Source organism: Cynocephalus volans, chromosome 1 (assembly GCF_027409185.1).
Source record: "Cynocephalus volans isolate mCynVol1 chromosome 1, mCynVol1.pri, whole genome shotgun sequence".
In the NCBI taxonomy this organism is placed as follows: Eukaryota; Metazoa; Chordata; class Mammalia; order Dermoptera; family Cynocephalidae; genus Cynocephalus; species Cynocephalus volans.
In genome coordinates this window covers 176730717-176745704 of record NC_084460.1, presented here as the reverse complement: position 1 = coordinate 176745704, position 14988 = coordinate 176730717, and the positions used below count along the sequence as shown (strand labels likewise).

Below are 14988 nucleotides of genomic sequence, written 5' to 3'. Positions count from 1 at the left end.
CTTGGTAACATGGAAGACCAAGTCCTTGTAGCTTGAAACATTTCACCATCGATTTTCCACTTTGTTGAAGTAGTATGTGAGAAGCTATTTACACAGCTTACTGGAAAATTAGAAATGAGCTTCTATATGGCAGCAGGAAAGTGTTGTTCTTAAGACTGTTAATGCTGTTGTGGACTAATCATATACCTTCAAAAACAAGTTTTAACTAAAAAAACCACTTTTTTTCATAATGTAAATGCAAAAGGCTAGTGTGGTTAATTGTAGGTGTCAACTTGATTAGATTAAGGAATGCCAAGAAACCTGGTAAAGAAAGCTAACTTTTTAGGTGTGTCCATGAGGGTTTTTCCAGAAGAGATTAGAATGAGAGCCTGAGTGGACTGGATGGGAAAGATCTGCCCTCGATATGGGTGGGAGCCATCCAATCCACTGGGGGCCTGGAGAGAACAAAAACAGAGAAAAAAGGTGATTGCTCTCTCTCTATCCACTGGAGCTGGGATACACTCTTCTCTCCTGCCCATGGATGTCAGATCTCGAGACACTTCAGCTTTGGGGTTCCAGGACTTACATCAAGGACACCATTGTCTTCCCTGGTTTTGAGGCCTTCAGACTTGGACTGAGCCACACTACCAGTATCCAGTTTGCAGACGGCCTATCGTGGGACTTCTCTTCACTATTGTGTGAGCTAATTCTCATAATACATCCCTTCTCATATATTTATAACACATCCTATTGGTTCTGTCTCTCTGGAGAACCCTGACTAATACAGATTTTGGTATGGGAGTGGTTCTAGAGAAACACAATCTTAAAGATGAATTACTTCAATTGGATTCAGTGCTTTAGACCTAAAAATGCTAACAGCTCAAATTCTAATAATACAGAGAGCACTGATAATCCGTGGTGTGAAATGTCTAAAGAGATATGCAAAATAAATATGTTTGATACTCCTGATTCACTGCTTCTGAAAGGCAAGGGATTCAGTGACTCTATACATGATACCTGCAGTGGGTTGAATTATGTCCCCCCAAAACTCCCTAAAGCTTGAATTGTGTCCCCCAAGTTTTATGTATTAGAAACTTAGTCCCCACTGTGACTATTAAGAGGGTGGGAAATCCTATTATGGTAATCAAAAGGTGAAGCCTTAAAGAGGTGATTGGTTTGTAGGACCATGCAGAAGTGAATGGATTAAAAATGGTGGTCAGGGGGTTGGTTCTGAAGGCTTTAAAAGAAGAGGAGAGTCTGTCTTTCTCTCTCTCTGCTGTCTCTGCTTCCGCTGTCTTGCAATGTGAGACCCCTGGGTCACTGCCACCACCACCAGATGGACTTTGGACTTCCCAGCCTCAGAAACTGTAAGCAATCAATTTTTCTTTTCATTATAAATCACCCAGTTACAGGTATTTTGTTATAAGCAACAAAAATGGATGAATATAATACCTTTGAGTATTTGTGGAAACCCAAGGAATATATGATGTTGGCTGATTCTTCCTAGCATCGCTGTACAAAGTGAGGAAAGAAAAGAAGAGACCAGGGACGCCAGTTCTCAGCTCAAGTGCCACATAGATGACCTAAAAGTTTCTAAGGATGCTCTAGGCTAGAATCTTTTCTCCAGTACCCACAGAGTTGAAATTGCCAAAAATCAAACACAAGCCCTCATTACAAGATTGGCTGAACTGCAGTGGCAGTTGAATTATCAGCTTCACAGTGTATCTACTCTTAAAGTGAGGGCATTGATGGAAAAGAATAGGATCCTGCAAGGTGGGATGGGGACATGTGTGAAGAACCTGATGAGGCTGGGGACCCAGAACCCCCTAAATTCCATTGAGTCTTCTCTGCTAGAAATGAACTCCCCACCCCCATCCCCAGAGACAGTGGCTTTTCCACCTCTGTCTGAGGAGAGTTACTCTGCATTCTTGAGGACACAGCAATGGCTTCCTCTGAGGCACTTACTGAGCAAGACAATGCTGATTCTCTTCAGGGCCCACCCCCTCCACTTGTCTTTGATTCTAGACCCATAACTAGACTCAAGGTCCGGCAGGCCCCTAAAAGTGAAGTACGAAGTGTGACCCATGAGGTGTGTATACTCCAAAAGAACTACTCAAGTTTTCTACTTCATATAAGCAGAAACTGGGAGAATGTGTATGGAAATGGATATTAAAGGTGTGGGATAATTATGGAAGGAACATAAAATTGGATCAATCCAAGTTTATTGATATGAGCCTACTAAGCAGAGATCTGCATTTAATGTTGCAGCTTGGGAATTTAAGAAAGGTGCTAACAGTTTGGTTGGTTGACTGAAATATGGATCAAAAGATGGCTCACTGTAAGTTAGAGATGCCTGATCACCCTTGGTTAACCGTGGAGGAAGGAATTCAAAGGCTTAGGGAGATGGGAATGCTAGAGTGGATTTATCACTTAAAACTTACTCACATCGGGAGGCTCCAGGAGACATACTTTTTACTAATGCCTTGAGAAATAGATTGTGAGGGGAGCCCCAGCATTCCTGAAGATCTCTGTGATCGTTCTCTGTAGACCAGACCTTACAGTGGGAACTACAGTCAGGCAATTGGAACACTTAAATGAGATGGGACTAATTGGATCCTGGGATGGCAGCACTCAGCCAACAAAGGCAAGGTGGGCATAGTTACCATAATGGACAGCAGAGGCAAAGAAACAATCAGAATAGTCTGACTTGTATAGATCTGTGACATTGGTTAGTTAATCATGGTGTTCCTATAAGTCAAATAGATAGAAATCCTACTAAATTCTTACTTGATCTGTATAAGCAGAAAACTTCTAGGTCAAGTAAACAAAAATCTAACTAGAATCATAAAAACAGAGAGTCACAGTCCCTCAATTAATTCCCAGACTTGAGCCAGTTTACAGACCTAGAACCCCTTGAATGAAGGGGTGGCCAGGTCCCTTTGAGGAAGGACTCTGGTATACTACCAAACATTTATACTATTAATCTTTCTCCCATCCTTCCCCAAGGAGACCTGTGGTCTTTTACCAGAGTAACTGTACATTGGGGAAAGGGAAATAATCAGACCTTTTGGGGACTACTGGACACTAGATCTGGACTGACATTGATTCGGAGACCTGAAACATTGCAGTGGCCTTCCGGTTAGACTAGGAGATTATGGGAGTTGGGCATTTAATCGACTTTTAGCTCAGGTCCAACTCACTGTGGGTCCAGTAGGTCCCTAAACCCATCCTGTGGTTATGTCCCCAGTTCCAGAATGCATAATTAGAACAGATATACTTAGCAGCTGGCAGAAATCTCGTATTAGTTCCCTAACCTATGGAGTGAGGACTATTATGGTGGGAAAGACCAAATGGAAGCCATTAGAGTTGCTGCTACCTAGGAAAATAGTAAATCAAAATCAATACTGCATCCTTGGAAGGATTGTGAAACTAGTGTTACTATCAAGGACTTGAAAGAGGCAGGGGTGGTGATTCCCTCCACATCTTAATTCAACTCTCTTATTTAGCCTATGAAGAAGACAGGTGGATCCTGGAAAATGATAGTGGATTATCATAAGCTTACAAGTGGTGACTACAATTACAGCTGCTGTACCAGCTGTGGTTCCATTGCTTGAACAAATTAACACATCTCTGGGTACCTGGTATGCAGCTATTGATCTGGCAAATGACTTTTTCTCTATTCCTGTCCATAAGGCCCACCAGAAGCAGTTTACTTTCAGCTGGCAAGGCCAGAAATACACTGTCCTATCTTAGAGGGTATATAAACTCTCCAGCCCTGTGTCACAATTTAGCTCACAGGGATTTGATCACCTTTTCATTCCACAAGACATTACACTGTCCATTCCATATGTCCATTACACTGATGACATTATGCTAATTGGAGCTAGTGAGCATGAAGTAGCAACTGCTCTGAACTTATTGGTAAGATATTTGTGTGTCAGAGGATGAGAAATCAATCTGACTAAAATTCAGGGGACTTCTATCTCAGTTAAATATCTAGGGGTTTCCTGGTGTAGAGCATGTCGAGATATCCCTCTAAGGTGAAGGATAAGTTGTTGCATCTGGCCCCTCTTACAACCAAGAAAGAGGCACAGCACCCAGTGGGCCTATTTGGATTTTAGAGGCAACACAATCCTCATTTGGGTGTGTTACTCCAGCCCATCTACTGAGTGACCCAAAAGGCTGCTAGTTTGGAGTGGGTCCCAGAACAGGAGAAGGCTCTGCAACAGGACCAGGCTCAGTGCAAGCTGCTCTGCCCCTCAGGCCATATGATCCAGCAGACCCAGTGGTCCTTGAGGTGTCAGTGTCAGATAGGCATGCTGTTTGGAGCCTTCAGCAGACCCCTATAGGTGAATCACAGTACAGACCCTTAGAATTTGGAGCAAGACCCTGCCATCACCTGCATATAACTGCTTTCCTTTTGAGAAACAGCTCTTGGCCTGCTCCTGGGCCTTAGTAGAAACTGATGGCTTGACTATGGGCCACCAAGTTACCATGCGACCTGAGCTGCCCATCATGACTGGGTGTTATCTGACTCAGCAAAACATAAGGTTGGGGGTACATAGCAGCACTTGGTCATCAAGTGGAAATGGTATATACATGATCAGGCCTGAACAGGTCCTGAAGGCACAAGTTAAATTACATGAAGAAGTGGCCCAAATGCCCATGGATCCTACTTCTTCTGCTACACTGCCTTCACTCCCCCAGCCTGTACCTATGGCTTCATGGGGACTTCTCTATGATCAGTTGACAGGGAAGACTAGGGCCTGGTTTGTGGATGCTTCTACATGATACGCAGGCACTACCCGAAAGTTGATAGCTGCAGCACTGCACCCCTTTTCTGGGACATACCTGAAGGACAGTGGTGAAGGGAAAGCTTCACAATGTGTAGAACTTTGGGCAGTGTACTTGGTCGTGCACTTTGCTTTGAAGGGGAAATGGCAAAATGTGCAATTATGTACTGATTCATGAGCTGTACTGGTTTGGCCAGATGGTGAGGGACATGAAAGAAACATGATGGAAAATTAGTGAGAAAGAAATTGGGGAAGAGGTATGTAGATGGACCTCTCTGAGCAGGCAAAGGATGTGAGGATATTTGTTTCCGATGTAAATGTCCATCAAAAGGTGACCTCAGCAGAGGAGGACTTTAATAATCAGGTGGGCAGGATGACCCATTCTGTGGATACTAGTCAGCCTCTTTCTCCAGCCACCCCTGTCATTGCCCAATGGGCTCATGAGCAAACTGGCCATGGTGGCAGGGATGGAGGTTATGCATGGGCTCAGCAACATGGAATTCCATTCACCAAGTCCAATCTGGCTACGGCAACTGCTGAGTGCCTGATCTGCCAGCAGCAGAGGCCAACACTGAGCCTCCAATATGGCACCATTCCCCAGGGAGACCAGCCAGCCACCTGGTGACAGGCTGTTTACATTGGATCACTTCCATCAGGGAGGAGGCAGTATTTTGTTCTTACTGGAATAGACACTCTGTATATGAACTTGCTTTCCCAGCACAAAATGTTTCTGCCAAAATCACCATCCATGGACTCAAGGAATGCCTTATTCCCCACCATGGTATTTCACAGAGCATTGCTTCTGACCAAGGAACTCACTTCACAGCCAGAAGAGCAGCAATGGGCTGATGCTCATGTAATTCACTGATCTTTCCATGCTCTCCATCATCCTGAAGCAGCTGGTTTGATAGAATGGTGGGATAGCCTTTTTAAGTCACAGTTACAGTGCCAGCTAGATGACAACATCCTGCAGGGCTGAGGCAAAGTTATCCAGAAGGGTATATATGCTCTAAATCAGTGCCCAATATATGGTACCGTTTCTCCTATACCCAGGATTCATGGGTCCAGGAATCAAGGGGTGGAAACAGAAGTGGCAGCACTCACCATTACCCCTAGTGACCCACTTGCAAAAATTTTGCTTCCTATCCCCACAACTTTATGCTCTGCTGGTCTAGAGGTATTGGTTCCAGAGCAAGGAATGCTTCCATCAAGAGACACAAAAATGATCCCATTGAACTGGAAGTTAAGGCTGCAACCCAGCCACACTGGGAGCCTCATGCCTCTTGGTCAACAGGCTAAGAAAGGAGTTAAGAGTGTTGGCTGGGGCAATTGACCCAGACTACCAACGGGAAGTTGGACTACTACTTCACAATGGAGGTAAGAAAGATTATATCTGGAATACAGGAGATCCCTTAAGGCATCTCTTAGTACCACCAAGCCCTGTGATTAAGGTCAATGGAAAATTACGACAACCAAATCAAGACAAGATTATGAATGGCCCAGACTCTGCAGAAATGAAAGTTTGGGTCACTCTGCTGGGTAAAGAACCACAACCAGCTGAGGTGCTCACCAAAGGCAAAGGGAATACAGAATGGGTGGTAGGAGAAAGTAGTTATAAATACCAGCTTTGACCACGTGACCAGTTACAGAACTGAGGATGTAATTGTCCTCCTATGGTGTTAAGAATATGTATTTATGTTTATATACTGTACACATATTAAGCAATTTGTTTTTGTTTTTGTTGCTCTTATCCTTCATCACGTACCATGAGACTTATTGACTTTATATCAGCATTTAGATATTGTTAACTTTACATCATAGTGTTTGCATTTGAGTCATGGGATATTGGGAGGAGAGTAAATATCATCTAAGGACTTTACCTCCTCTTCTGGGAAAGAGATTAACATGTGTTCAGTTGTATGCAGGATAGTTGCATCATGTTTGGCTGAGCTATTACATTATTGTCCTATTTGTAGATTAAGTATAATTTAAGGAGTTAAGTATGGACACCAAGTTGACAAGGGATGGACTTGTAAGTGTTAATTCTAGGTGTCAACTTGATTACACTAAGGAATACCTGGTAAAGCTATCTTTTAGGTGTGTCCATGAGGGTGTTTCCAGAAGAGATTAGCGTGAGAGTCTCAGTGGATTGGGTGGGAAAGATCTGCCCTTGATATGAGAGAGACCCATCCAATCTGCTGGGGGCCTGAGGAGAACAAAAACAGAGAAAAAAGGTGACTTGTTCTCTCTAGATCTGCTGGAGCTGGGATATACTCTGCTCTCCTTCCCATGGACATCAGAGCTCAAGACTCTTCAGCCTTAGAGTTCCAGGACTTACACCAAGGACACCGTCAATTTCTCTGGTTCTGAGGCCTTCGGACTTGGACGGAGCCATGCTACTGGCATCCAGTTTGTAGACAGCCTATCATAGGACTTCTTTTCACAATTGCATGAGCTAATTCCTCTAATAAATCCTCTCTCATATATCTATAACATATCCTATTGGTTTTGTCTCTCTCAAGAACCCTGATTAATACAGGCAGCAAACACTTCTTGAGTATGACTTAAAACCTTTTTCAGTAATGAACAAAAATTGCATTTGAATGATATTCTTACCTTATGGACCAAGACATTCACCTTTAGAAAGACTCAATGATATGAAAGAAATATACATGTGAGAAGAACCAGTCTTCCAAAATGAATTTTTTTTTAATTACAAGATGAACAGATGAGTTTCAGCAAACAAGCTATCAGGCTGATATCAAGACTTCAGGAGTAATATTCAAAATATTTAACAACTGGAAGCTAAGAAGAATAAATCTGGCAGTCCCGGAGCTGCTTGCCAAGCATTCACCTTTTACTTGCTAGAACTGGAGGAATACGGGTGGACCCACAGGAGGGACTGGGGGGCTGAAGTAGTGATGTGGGTGGAGGGAGCTCCCAGTGTTTTAAGGCAGCAGCTATTTCTCAACTAGCACAGAAGTATTTTCCATATTTTAACTACTGGTAGGGCCAAAAGCTGCTTACTGGTTGATGTCAACCTGGGGTGATTCTCACCAAGGGGATGTCATTTATTATCAGTGGTTTCCCCAGCCCACGCTCATTTGGGTTTGTGTAGTAGCCATCATTGTGACTTCAAGTGTATGAACACCTTTGACATGAGCCAGGTATCAACCATTAGCAGTGTTCATTTTTTACAGAAGAAAAAATTGATGCCCAAGAATGACATTCCACCAGCCAGCATGCCCTCTGCTTCAACCAAGACCTCAGCTTCTCCTAAATACAAGAGTATAGTGACCACTCACTCACCCTACTGATCTTATAGAAAACATCAACTATCATCAAAGGAAAAGTAAATAAAATTATCCCCTTAATAGACTAATTTCCCCCACAAAACTTGTTTTTCATTCCTTTCACTCAACTAGACATTAGGATTCTTATATTTATTAGTGAGAAAAAGTCCCTGCTCTACCAAATGAAAGTATGAAGTTCTCTGGGAGAAGACTAAATGAGTAGTTCTTTTTAGGGAATGACATAGTATGACTTTTGGGTTTTGTAAATACTTTACAGGAGCTATAGTAATTCAGAAGGAAGAAACTGTTGGCATTATTTTTAATTTAAACACTTTGCTGGAGTTATTAAAACCTCAAATGATTAAAAACTTTTGGCATAACTGTATGCATATTTTTATAGAGTTATATGCAGAAGCATGTTAATAAAATATCAGAACAAATTATAATATGAAACTATATTTAATTAAAATTTCCTAATGCATCCATATTCATTAAATTATTTTTACCCTTTGGTGTCAGTAATTCCCTCCTGACCCATCCCACTTACTAATTTAGAAGGCTTATTATAAAGAACGTAACTCTGTTTTCTGTTTCATGCTAGAATAAAGTAAAGGGTACTAATTGTTCAGTTTTGCACCCCCCACTACTGAGGACCTAAGCATGTAAATATTTTGCCTCTGTGAAGTTCTTATGAAAGCATTTTGAGACAACCATTTCAAAGACAGTGTCTTCACAAACCATGAACAAATACTGAAATAAGGTATTTCTACTAGTTGTTCTTAATGAGGCAAGTTGGGACAGGAGATGGTAATAAAAATACTAATGTTTTCATAACAGCAATGACCTAGATTTATTTGGATCACATGTTTTAAAAAATCCTATTGTGGATATATGGGTTTGGATGTCCAAGAAATGGATGTGTCTCTCTGCTGGCCAGCTGTCCCTGTGGTCAGCACTCTGCCTGGAGACAGTAGTGGCTACATGTGAATGTTTTGTATAAGTATATATAAATAAGAGCAATTATTTGTCCCAATACAAGTGCTGATGACGGTCACTGTTACAGTCATCGGCATCCCTGGGACCCTCGTGCTTTATTATACTGATGTTAGAAATGCCGCATGTGAAAAAGAACAGAGCCTCAGACCCAGACATAGGCACTGCCAGAGAAGCAGATTTGGGCATTTATTAATGATCAGGGCATTTAGTAAGTACCCTAAATAAAGCTGAGCACTTCCAGTGACACAATTTGTTTCCACTTCAGGATGAAGACTTGCATATATACTTGTACCATTCATTTAATACGTGAGTTATCTAGCCATTCAAGAAAAGTCACACTACCATGGTCTTTCTTTCCTTCCTTCTTTCTCTCTTAGCTCCCACATATGAGTGAGCACATGCAGTATTTATCCCTCTATGCTTAGCTTATTTCACTCAATGTAAGTTTCTCCGGGTTCATCCATGTTGTTGCAAATGATAATATTTCATTCTTTTTTATGGCAGAGTAGAATTCCATGGTGTATATATACCACAGTTTCCTTATTCAATGATCCATCAATGGACATTTAGGTTGGTTCCATATCTTGGCTATTGTATACTGAGCTGTGATGAACATGGGAGTGCAGGTATCCCTCTGACATGATGATTTCCATTCCTCTGGGTATATACCCAGAAGAGGGATTGCTGGATCATATGGAAGATCTATCTGTATTTGTTTGAGAAATCTTCATACTGTTTTCCATAGTGGTTGTACTAATTTACAGTCCCACCAACAGTATAGGAGTATTCCCTTCTCTCCACACCCTCACGAGCATTTGTTATTCACCATCTTTTTGATTATAGCCAATCTAACTGGAGTGAGGTGGTATCTCAATGTAGTTTTAATTGGGTGGAGGACACAGGGTACAAATGCAATTTCTGGTAACGGGTATGCTGCCAGTATGAAGCTGGCCCTCACATCATGGGCATGAGGGGTGACAATTAGCTTTGTGTCTCATGAATATTCATAATAAATAAATAAATAAATAAATAGGAAATTTCACCCTATGTTTTCTTCTAGGAGTTTTATGGTTTCAAGTCTTATGTTTAGATTTTAAATCCATTTTGAGTTGATATTTATGTGTGGTGCAAGATAAAGGACCAATTTCATTCTTTTGCTCGTGAATATTCAATTTCCCAACACCATGTATTAAAGAGACTATCCTTTTGCCATTGCGTGTCTTTTTGGTACCGTTGTGGAAAATTAGTTGACCATAAAAAAAAAAAAAAGAAAGAAAGAAAGAAAAGTCATAAAGCAGTGTTTGTATCAGGTGAAGGAAGGATTATGTACTTATTGATAGAAGAGATCTCCCCACATCAAAAAGTCAGGGAAAGGCTATGGAACTGGTTGAAATTTATTTGGATCTTAAAAGATATGTAGGATGAACCACTATAATAACAGAATTTTATTCGGGTCTTCATCATTCACCTGTTCATTCAAACAAACTCAAATATTTGTTGAACACTATTATTAGTGTCCTAGTGCTGCCATAACAAAGTTTACTACATACTGAGTGGCTTAGAATAACAGAAACTTATTATCGTACCGTTCTGAAGGTGAAAAATCTGAAATCAAGATGTTGGCAGGGCTGGTTCCCCGGAGGACTATAAGGGAGAATCTGTTCCAGGTCTCTCTCCTGGCTTCTAGGAGCCTCAAGCATTCTTGGCTTGTAGGTTGTATTCTCCATGTTTTCACAACGTCTGCTTGCTGTACATATTTGTACACATTGGTCTTTGTGTCAAAATGTCCCCGTTTTATAAAGAAAACTGGCAGTGGGATTAGGGCACACCCTAATGACTTCATTTTAATTTCTCTACAAAGATCTTATCTCTCAATAAGGTCACTTTCTCAAGTACTGGGGGTTAGAACTTCAACATGTCTTTTTGTGGGTGACACTGTCTGACCTATAAACACTGCCAGCTGCCAGGTACTATGTGTGGCATTCACAAGTGGTTAAGACACAGTTTCTCCCTCATCGTGTTTAATAATCTAGCAGACATAATAATCATTGCGAGAAAAATAATTTGATAAGAGCAACAATAATTGATTGATTGATTGCCACCTTTATGCCTGAGATTGTGCTAAATGCTTGCAAGCATTTTCTCAGTTAATCCTCACAGCAACATTATGAGGTAAGCATGGTTTTTACTACCTTAGGAACAGCTTCCTGGGGAGGTTATATCTGAATTGTGCTTGAAGAATAGATTTGTAATTCGTCAGTCAAAGGAGAAGGCATATCAGGAAAACCGCATGAGTGAAGTCACAGAGGTGAGGGCAGAGTGTGTTTGGGGAACAGAGAGAAATGTAATCTGGCTTTAAGGGACTGAGATGGACGATCAGACAATTCTTCAGCTTGGTCTGTGCCACCTGGTTTCACTTCCTGCTTGGACTTCTCTGATCTGCAGCATGGGATTCAGGTGGCGTCCCCTCTGCACTCATGACCACGCAACCCCGGAGTTGGGAGAGACGTTAACACGCATGGTACCATTCTTAATCGATGAGGGTAGAAACCCATTAATCACGCTTGCTCCTTTCATGCCCTGGGCAGACAGTTCTGAGACACCATTCATAAGGTTCTCAGAAGGTCCCTGCAGAATCTAATGCCGGTTACTCATAGCGGTGGCCAACTTGGTAGTCAATCCCTTGCTTTGTCTTTCCCTCCTCTGTTTTACTCTCCCGTCCTATACTCCCACTCCCCACAATTACAATCCCCAAATAAAATACTTGTGCAAAATCCTTGGCCTCAGATTCTCCTTTCAAGGGACTAAGATACTTGGCATCAGATTTTATTATCCCAGTTCAGAGATGGAAACAACTGATTTATAAGTGACTTTTTTAAAGCCATGAAGCTTTAGGCATACCCAGAATTTGCACCTCAGTCCACTGGCTTCCTGAAGAACATCTTCCCCATAAAAGAGGTAATCATCTAATCTAAAAACTCTCATTTATCATTTTATTGTAGAGGCATCTTAAAGTACTTTTCATGAGGGAAAGCTTTTCCTGCTCCTTCTATGCCCTTCCACATCTGGCACAGAAGAGTGGTAGTCCGATCCCACTGCTGGCACAAAAATTTCCTCCAAGAAAACCTTTAAAATAACTTTATCTGAAGTAAAGCTAAGGAAGCAAGTCATGGAGGTAAAATGCAAATGTTCTCTTCTTAATGCTCTTCTCAGTACACACACACACACACACACACACACACACACACACACACACACACACACACACACACACACAAAGAATTTCAATGAAGTGGAAATTAACTAGAACCAAAATGAAATCAAAGAAGAGTAGAGACATCTGACTCAAAGGCAAGCCTGCTTCGACTGCCTCTGTCACTGTACAATGAAAAGCTGAGGCACAGCAACCTTTAGAGACCTCCAAAATTGTTCTCTGATTATTACTGGAGACGTTTTTACTTTAGAGAAATAAATGTATTAATAAGGTGCTTCCTCCCACACTGTTCAGAACCATGGTTTTAAAATGATTTTATGTTACAGAAGATCTTTGTCTTGGAATTCTTCTGGGTTTTTTCTCTCTCTCTCTTTTTTTGTCATTCTCCTGGAAAAACTTTTTTCTGTGAAGGTTACCCCAAATTCCATAACCCAGGGAAGCTGTATTCTCTCAATGGCACTAAAAGCCACATAAATGTGAGTAAATCACCATCTAAATTAATTATGGAAAATATTCAAAAGAATTCCATTACAGTTGCAGATTCCATTAAGGTGCTGTAATGTACAGATAATAATCCTGTTTCACCACAACTGCCATTCATATACATCTTGGAAATATCTAGAAAAAGACTTAGAATTAGAGGCTATTTTAAAAACACAGTGTTCCATTCTTTCATTCAACCATTTCCCCTGATTTTATGATATGTTAATGTTTAATGGTTTTGTGGTTGTTATGCTACGGCTAATGTCTGGAATCCTGTCAACATTGCCAATTGTAGTTAGTGCTCTTAATCCTGTTCATGACACCAATTGTGGAGCCACAGCTAGGCTAATTGTCAGGCTTTTACTTGCTGGTAATCCTGCACCGACTGGGCCGATTGTTGACCTAGGGCTGGGTCTGGAGCTCACAGACCCATCAAGCCCATTCACAGACTGGGTGACAAACCCTTTACATGCCAGTCTGGGTCCCCAGACCCCTCACATACCAGGCTGGGTCACCAGACTCCTCACACACAGGTCTATGAGCTAGGTAACTAGCCAAAAGGTCCTTTGAGGCATAGGTTGGAAAGCATGGCTGTGCCAGGCAGATGCCCAAGGTGGATGCCCAAGGCAGATGCCCAGGCAGATGCCTGCCTGCCTGTTTCACTAAAACTCCTCAACTCCTCTCTCTCTCTCTCTCTCTCTCTCTGAAGAACACAAGAATAGCAACAAAACTAAAAAGATACATTGGCATACTTGCACGCTGACTCCACACACACACACACACACACACACACACACAAAATTTGGTTACAAAGGATGTGCTAAAACCACACCCAGCTGGACCCGAGGGGAGGGCCCTGACCAAACTATTCTATTTTCCCAACAGTGGTTCACCTTACAACTCTCTAGTTTTCTTTCTCCCCTTTACATGGGCTGTGTTCTTTCCCTCCTACGGATGAAGTATATGAGAATCACACAGCCCCACAGAGAAAGTTGTTGTCCAGCAACTCTGAGGACTTCTATAAATAGGCAGACCCAGGAAAGTGCCATGAGAAAGTGGGTCCTGTAAAGTGAACTCCTATTTTACTGCTAAACCAGTTAAGACCTTAGACTCTTCAGACTTTGGGAGATGATGCAGTAATAGAGTCTTTTGTGTATTTGAGGAGCTTGTTTCATAAAGAGAGACAAACAGAAGCGACTTTGAGGAAGAAACTCTGCAGTGTAGCCTCAAGAAGTTTTGGGGGAGGAGGGAGAAGCCATTTTCAAACAGCCTGTTTTCAAAGCACATGCTTTCCTTGGGGAGAAAATAGACTTCATTGTATTCTTTTCTCTTAAACAAACAAGTTTTCAGAGGAATCCTGTGATGAAGCATATTGTACCATGCTCGTGGATGTCTGTTTCTGTGTATAAGAACGAATATTTAGAAACAGGTAGCTATTTACCCTAGCAATGTTAGTGTGTGCTAGTGAGTCCTTTATGAACTGCTAATTTTGATTTTGTCAGTGGAATAAAACCCAAAACTTCATGTTATCAAAAGCTTTACATGCTCTCAACCAGGTCTTATGTAATTTCTGGCTTCAAGAGATGGGAGTCAGACCTGTTTGTCAGATTTCTCAACCTCAGCACAAGGACCAGATCATTCTTCATTGTGGAGGACTGTCCTGGGCATTGCAGGGTGATTAGCAGAATCCCTGGTCTCTTCCAACTAGATTGAAGTAGCACCCACCCAATTGTGACAATCCAAAATGTACACAGATATTGCCAAAGGTCTGGGAGGAAGGGGGACAAAATCACCCCTGATTCAGAACTACTGCTTTATATTAATAACATCCTTCTTGGAAAGATTTTGACGTAAGGCCTGTGCCAGAGTGTAGGATGTGCCATGAACATAGTGAGTTCTCTAAGAACAATTTTCTTAGACAATGTTTAGAGTTGATGGAACAACAGTGAAGGAATATTGAAGAGAAGTGGAGAAGCGCTGGGGCTGGCTCACACGCTTGGACAGGTGTAACTGGCCTGCTGCATTTGACAAGGGGAGTCTTATCCTGCTCTCCCTTCTCCCCGCTTAGTTCCCATTCAAGGCACGATTAACTGTCCCCAGTCAGATGTGAAGAGCGCATCTGCCCAAGACACAGGTGAAGAGCATCTCTTCCCCGAAGGACCTCTTAGTGACTACTGGGAAAAACAATCTTTAATAGCCAATTTAGGGCTAGAAAGAAAGGAATTCTACA

General features: G+C 41.8%; 1 protein-coding gene across 9 annotated transcripts in view; it reads left to right on the top strand.

The window, feature by feature from the left end:
• GRIK1 (glutamate ionotropic receptor kainate type subunit 1) overlaps positions 1–14988 on the top strand; it is a 394762-nt gene that overhangs the window by 154605 nt on the left and 225169 nt on the right. The window lies entirely within an intron of this gene.